We start from the raw sequence: 7104 nt of genomic DNA on the forward strand, positions 1-7104 counted from the left end.
AGCACAAGTTCTGGTTAGAGAAGAAAAATAAAGAAGAAGAAAGAAATTGCTCTGCAAAACCTTTTTCTTCATCTTTTGCAATAAGCTCATAGCAATCTGTCTTCATTAAACTGCAAGGGCTCTGGCACGGGTCGTGGAATAGACTCTGGTTCATTTTAAAAGAGGGAAATAGCTCCTAAATACATTGAGCTGCTTTTTGGAATTTATGAAGCAGAACACAGATCTAAGAGCTGGCAACATTTAACAGTAATAAGGCAATTCTTACATCAGAAAGTTCATTACAGGATCATTTCATGATGTTTTCTAGCAGCTGGAAAATGGAATCTTTTGCGGGCTGGGAATGAAAATTATCTTGTGGATATGCCAATACACAATTGGTTTAAAATGGAAGCACAGCAGAATTCATCCTGCTGCTTTTAATGCAAAGGCTTTTTACTGAAGGAAGAAAATGTGTTTTCCTCATGCTATGCATTAGTACTGGCTGAGCTGCAGCATATGGCCGAGAGTGGGTCTTGCCTGTGCTTTGGTCCTCTGCAAGTGTTTTGAGGTGGTCAACACTGCTCTTGTACAAGACAGAAGCTGTTCCTGTATTTAAAGAGCACTAGCACAAGGATTGTGCCTGGCTCCATGCTGCAAAGAAGAGGCATTTCCTTACAAATGCATGTTTCTTCATAGTCTGTCATAACTCCCCAAGCTGTCCTTCCTACTGTTTTCCATCAGCAAAAGTGTGGCCCAAGGAGCTTGAAGCCTCTTTGCAGTGTAATAGCTGGAGTGAGCTTGCCAGCACTGAGCGATGTAGATGTGATGCCTATACCACAAATCCCTCCCACTGTTCTTTCACTACTCAGATTCTGACCACGATGAGTTGTGATATGCTGTTTCTCAAAGTGACTGTGTTGGTCAGCCAGTGGATGCTACTGCAGTTGAAAATGCAGCTGTTTAGCATCTTGCTTTGCATTTTTCTTTCAGCTTGTCTGCAGCGTGCATGCTGAGAGATTCTCTAGATCATCCAGGGCTGCAAACACTCTCACCCCAAAATGCAAGTCCCACAGGGAATATTTCGTGTCCAGGTTGCTCTCTGCTGCTTCTCAAAGTATATCTTTCTAAAGATGCTGAGGACTGTTTCACTTCACTTGCTACCTGAACACTGTCCCCAGCTTTAAAAGAGAAATAAATAAGTTGAAAACAACTGGAAAACAAACCATCCCACTCAGCCTTTTTAAAGACTGCAGAACCCAGAGGATGCTTAGAACCATTCCAGAGGCATTCAGTCACTCCCAGGTCAGCTGCAGTTCCTCACCCATTACTGAGCTGGCTCCCACAGTCAGTGCTGGTGTAGGAGATGGTGGAGACCAAGGACAAAAGCTTATTCCCCTCTCTTGAGTACTCAGTTCCCCATCTGGCTAAGAGAGCTGGCTGTCATCACTATTTCCCTCTTCTCCAGTTAGGCATTATGCAAGGCTCAAATATGCTTCAGGAGTGAGGCCACAGAAAACACAGTTGGGGAATCAGGAAGGGTGTGAGGAAAGAACAGACATGAACTGTAACCCACAGTACATTTTATATTTAAAATATACTATACTAGTAAAAATATGCATGAAAATTGCAAGTTCAGATTTAGATTAATTTTATAGCAACCTAAAATTATGGTTGTCCTTTAAAGAGCAACCACTAATGGTCTGAATTTCAGAGACAAGTGAAGGGAGGAACAGTAAGCTCTGAATGGGACATGAGAGAGAGACAGGAAGAAAATATCTCCCAATAAACTTTCCTAGTAAATATGGGTATTTATGAGACAAAGAGGCTGCAATTCTTGGCCTACCACTCAACCAGGATGTACGGGTCTGCAGCAAGCTTCTGGCTGAGTATTTGCTTCTCTCTGCAAGAATTCAGACTAGCTGGTAGTAGCAATTTCTGTCCTGAAATCCAGTCTATAGTTCTAAGAGACTATCATGTTGTCATGGCTGAGTGAGACGAGGAATAAACTTTAATAGTGTTAGCAAATAGAGTGATACAGCTGAAAGCCTGGGTTTGCATTTCTGTGCTGGAGAAGACATCATTTCACAGTCATTTTTACCCTCATTATAGGCAACTGACAACTTCCCAGTGAAGTTGGTGGGCAGATATCAGACCTCTTACTGTGGGCTGACAGATGAATAATAAGCTGCTACATAGAAGAATGTGATTTACCCTGTATGTTAATAAAGGCTATTTTTTAACAGCTCTATAATATCAGGGATCTTTAAAAATACAGCACCGTCAGATTAAGATGCATAAATGACAATACTTTGATATGAAAAAAGCCAAGATATTTTGGTGAACACCCTCCCACTCCTGGATGCATTAAAGCTGCTTTCCTTGAAGCAGTGGAGAGAACAGAGGAAAGGAGAAAAGCCTGGAAATGGGGGAAAGGAGGCAGGAGAAAGAAGTTACCCAAGGATGAATCTGCTATTACTTGTAAGACCCCTGTGTCAGCATCAGCTGCTTATAACCGGATTTGCTAGAGACCATTCTGCTGAGCATTGGGCCTTGCTTTTTCTCTTACTCTCTTGCTGCACCCAGAAACAGCAGTGATGTCGCAATCCTTGAAGTACCTGTGCATAAAAGCAAAGCCCACAGGGAAGCCCAGCATGGTTTTTAACACACACTTTGTGTGCAAGGAGTGAAACCGTGGTTCATTACCTGTCTCCAGCCACTCCTTAAAAGCTGAAGAGCTTTCCTTTGTGTTTGTGTGGTATGTTGCCATGGCAGCTGCTCATTTATTAGCCGCAGCACACATTAAAGCAGGCTGTGTAACTAGATTGTGTGGAAGGTGAAGATGCATGCACTTTTCTATTTGTAAAGAAAAGTCAACAATCTCTTTCCTGAGAGCAGGTAATGGAGATGCCAAGCCAAAACAGAAACTGCCATGTTTTTAACTGTAAAGCAAGAACGACTAATGACTTAATTGCACTGATGTATGTAATTATGCTCTGATATGTCTAACTATGCCAGGCATCTGATAGATCATTCACTAAAGATGGGACTGAATCAACCATTTTCCTCTCAAATTTGAATAGCCAAAACCTTTGGCAACATTAGATGCTGCATTCAGACTGGATTTAGGGCTAAACATAATCACCAACCCCATCAAGACAGAAGACTCTAGGGAAGGGGAAATGGAGGGAGAAAAATGAAATACATAAGGTGTTTGGCTGGCATCAGAACTGAATTAGGCCCAGAAAAGGTGGCCATTAGCTGACTTGTGGCTTGTACAGAAGAGCCATTTCTGAGTCTCAGGCAGAGGAATCAAACATAGGAAGGGGGAAAATTACACAGGTTAGTCCTTGATGTTAAAGAGTTACCAAACTTTCATGGGAAGCTCAAGAAGGGCTGACTTTTCTCCCCATGAATGTCCATAGTTCAGTAAAACAAAACCCAAACCATTCTTCCTGCTCTGCTCTCACTGCAAAGGGGTGGCCGGTCAGCACTATCAACAGCTTACAGGTATGCTTAGGCTATAATAGAGCCTGGCTTTATAATTTCCCCCTTTCTTTTTTTAACTCCCAAAGTAGCCACAGGCATAGAAGAAAACTACAGTAGGATGACCTAATGGTGGGAACACATGCTAGCACAGTTTAACCTACTGGGTGGCAGAACCACTAAACTTGGTCTGAATGAAACACTAACAGGACCGTGTCTATGAAAGTACCACACAGGTCTTGATGCTTCTGAGCACATGGTGTGGGAGTGCAAGGGAGTGACAATTGTAACACAACTTGTTAGTGACTGAAATCAGCCTTGTTGAACATAAACACCACTCTCCCCTTCCATACAGTCTCTTGCTGAGTTCTGTGAAACTGATCTTGTGCATGCTGCTTTGGGAGAAGCATCAAGGAGCAAGTGATTCACACTTCAAAACATGTAGCACATGACTAGGGAACAAATCCGTCAGTACCTTCGGTCTGCAGACTACGCTTCAGGCAATCCTCCTGCTTTAGGTGCTTTTAAAGAAAACATTTCTCTCACTCATTTAAGTCCCCGGGATCACTGCTGTGTCATGGTGCTAAATCAGCAGGACAGGCTGCCAGAAGGTTTGATAGAGCAGAACGGTGCTGCGGAAGGTTTTAAAGTGTTGACACATACTAATCAGAGGTAAGATGGGAAAATCTTGAATCCCTCTGCAGATCAGTAATGAAAAAAGTGCCATTCAGATGAAGTCAGATGACACAGGAATAAATCTTTTCAAAACCAAAAAATAGCCCAAACACTGACACAATCACTTAAATGGAAACCTCCCAAGCCCCTTTCAGTAAAACACATGAGTTTGTGACTTACAGAAGCTTTATTCTCATTCCAAGATGCTTATGAGTGGAGACTGATTAAATCCATTTTTTCCTTCCAAAGCAGTTCTGGTTTCATACAACATAAATACCTCCAGAAGCCCTGGAATTAGTGAAATGGGGTTTCCTACAAAGTTGTGTCTCCTGTCTCCTTTCCTTCATTGCCTAATCTTACCTTAGCATTTTTTGTGTTTCACAGACGCAGTTATTCCCACTGTTACAGACAACCTGCTATTTTTTAAACAACTTGCATGTTGACCCCTTCCCACTCATTTCTCCATATGGGGTAAGTTCTTGTTACTGGGGCAGGAGCATTAGAGGCCTATAGGACACAATATTGAGCACAATGAGTTTCCAGGCTATTTCCAATCCTCATCATGATCATAGAATCATCACAGAATCCCAGACTGGTTTGGGTTGGAAGGGACCTTAAAGCTCATCCAGTTCCAGCCCCCTGGATACATCTGAATAAATGCTGGCTAAAGATGCCGCAGTGAAATGCTAGGTTTTCCTTTCTATTAGTTTTCAATTTGGAGGAGCACCTAAAAAGCATATAACTGAGGAAAGGAAGGAATGCTCTTTTTGCTGTTTTATTGCTCTGAAGCCACAACTGCCCCTCTCCATTTGCTGTGGCCACTTTAGCTTAACTAGAACTAACTCCAATTTCAGTGCATGAAAATCCGCCACTATTTTTGCCCCAGCATCTCTGCCCACTGTACACCTGGCAGTACTGCAGGGGATTTCACCCAAAGACAAGAGGCTGAAAAACTGGCTTGAACTGTGGTGATGCTAGCCCAGAGCAACCACATGCACAGACGAAACGATATGTCTTAGCTAGGAGACAATAACTAATAGCTTAATACATCTAAGCTAGGAGACAGTAACTAATGGCTTAGCTGGGAGCAAACTCTGCTTAGGGGAGTTACAAAAAAGCCCTTAGTATTAGAAAGCTCTTTGTATTAAGAAGCCCTACTCTCTTTTGAAAATTGAACTTATCTCCTATGAACAAAGGGAGAAAAACAATTCCAAGCTGCAGGGACTCAGCGATGCTCCTCTTCAGCCACATCTGAAGCTTGACTGCATGGGGCCTGGCATCCCTTCACAGCTGAGATGGAAGCTCAGTCATGGGGGAAGCATAAACACCTGTGAACTCTGTTTTGGGAGATGTAGGCTTTTATATTGTTAGAGTTTTCTGTCCAAAGAGAATGAGAGGCACATTGCCAGGGTGGGCTGGCCTTCTGAGCAAACCCTGAGAGGGTCAAACCTTAACTAAGGACTGCTGTAGCTACAGTCCTAGTTCAATGATTTGAGCAGGAAGTAAGTCACAGCATGAATACAGGTTCTGGTCTTCACTGAACACACAGCCAGAGCATAATTTAAGTAGCTTTCATGGGATTTATGCTTACTGAACAACACCAGATACTTTCTTCTGAACTTGTATTTCCATGCATCTGATTCAGCTGAGAAAATCTTTCTGCTTTAAATCCATTAGCTTTTTCCATTAGAGAGAGCAACCTCTATGTAACTGTTTTGCAGACAAGCTAATGGAGATTTTCTGATTACCCACTTACTGACTTATGAGACAACCTATGTCCAACTTGGCCATAGATGTTCAGCAGTCACTCAATTTTCTTCCCACACAGCTGTCTCCACCCGTGTTATGCCCTAAAAGAAGTGGATGAAGTTTTAGGTTATTAGGAGTAATCAGAACAGCTTACTGTGTTTTAAAGTCAAAAAGGGAGCACAGGAGTCACAACTCCACATTCCCCTCTCTACCGTGACAGCAGCTAAACACTGGGGTCAACAGCCTCAGTGTTACAGCATGAAGCCAGCCGACCAAGCCTTAAGCAGAGCAGGAAATTCACTCTATTTTCCTTATCTCCCTTGGCAGTACTGATGCCTACCCTGCCTGCCACCCAGGTAAAAGCCCTGTGAGCTGAACAATTATGTCCACATCATGGCATCCCAAGGGGAAAAAAGGGCACAAGTAGGATTCTAGGAGGAGCCATGCCTAAGCACCAATCTAAATGCCTACAGGTTTCCTACTTTTCACTCTCCTCACCCTTACTCCCAGCCCTAACTGTAACCCTAAGCCTGGACCAAGGTATCTGCCCTGCAATGTGCTGAGCCCCTGAGTGCCAATTGCCGGTGGCACAACCCTATCTGCTTTGGAGAAGATGTGTTTAAGTGACCTCATGGACAGCTTGGTGGAAATACACACTTGGGTAAGTTTCGACCGTACAGGCACTGGAGTGGGGGACCCAAGCATCACTTTGTTAGCAATGTGTTACTTCTACTAGTTAGCAAAAAACCAACACTGCAAAGGCAAAAAGCAAAGGGAAGGATGCACAAACAACCCTGGGGTTCTCCTTGCTCTTAGAGATCATGAGAAAGGCCCCCTTTTTGTTTCACTTAGAGCTTGCTATGAAAAGCCTTTTTCTTCTATTTCAGATACATGAAAACATGTCAGGATTTAGACCTAGTAGTGAGGTAACCTAAAAAAAACTCCGCACAGGCATCTGATGCTAAGCGTCAGAACAAGGAAGCACGGCAGCTATTCACCTGTTTGCTTGGCCAAGAGAAGGTCCTGACTAATGCATGTTTTACCTACGTACTAACCTCCTCCCATCACTTGCTGATACACAGCTTGCACCGCATCCGTACCAAGCTCAGGGAAGCAGATGCGCTGTACCCGCTATAGCTCTTCCCTGACAATGCTGAATAGGGAAAAATAAGTTATCAGCTGCCCAAGCGCATCACTGTTCCTCCACCCGTCGCACCG

This window comes from Neopsephotus bourkii, unplaced genomic scaffold, assembly GCF_033783945.1.
Source record: "Neopsephotus bourkii isolate Nb327-2 ecotype Australia unplaced genomic scaffold, CSIRO-AGI_Nbou_v1 NB_1629, whole genome shotgun sequence".
NCBI lineage: Eukaryota > Metazoa > Chordata > Aves > Psittaciformes > Psittacidae > Neopsephotus > Neopsephotus bourkii.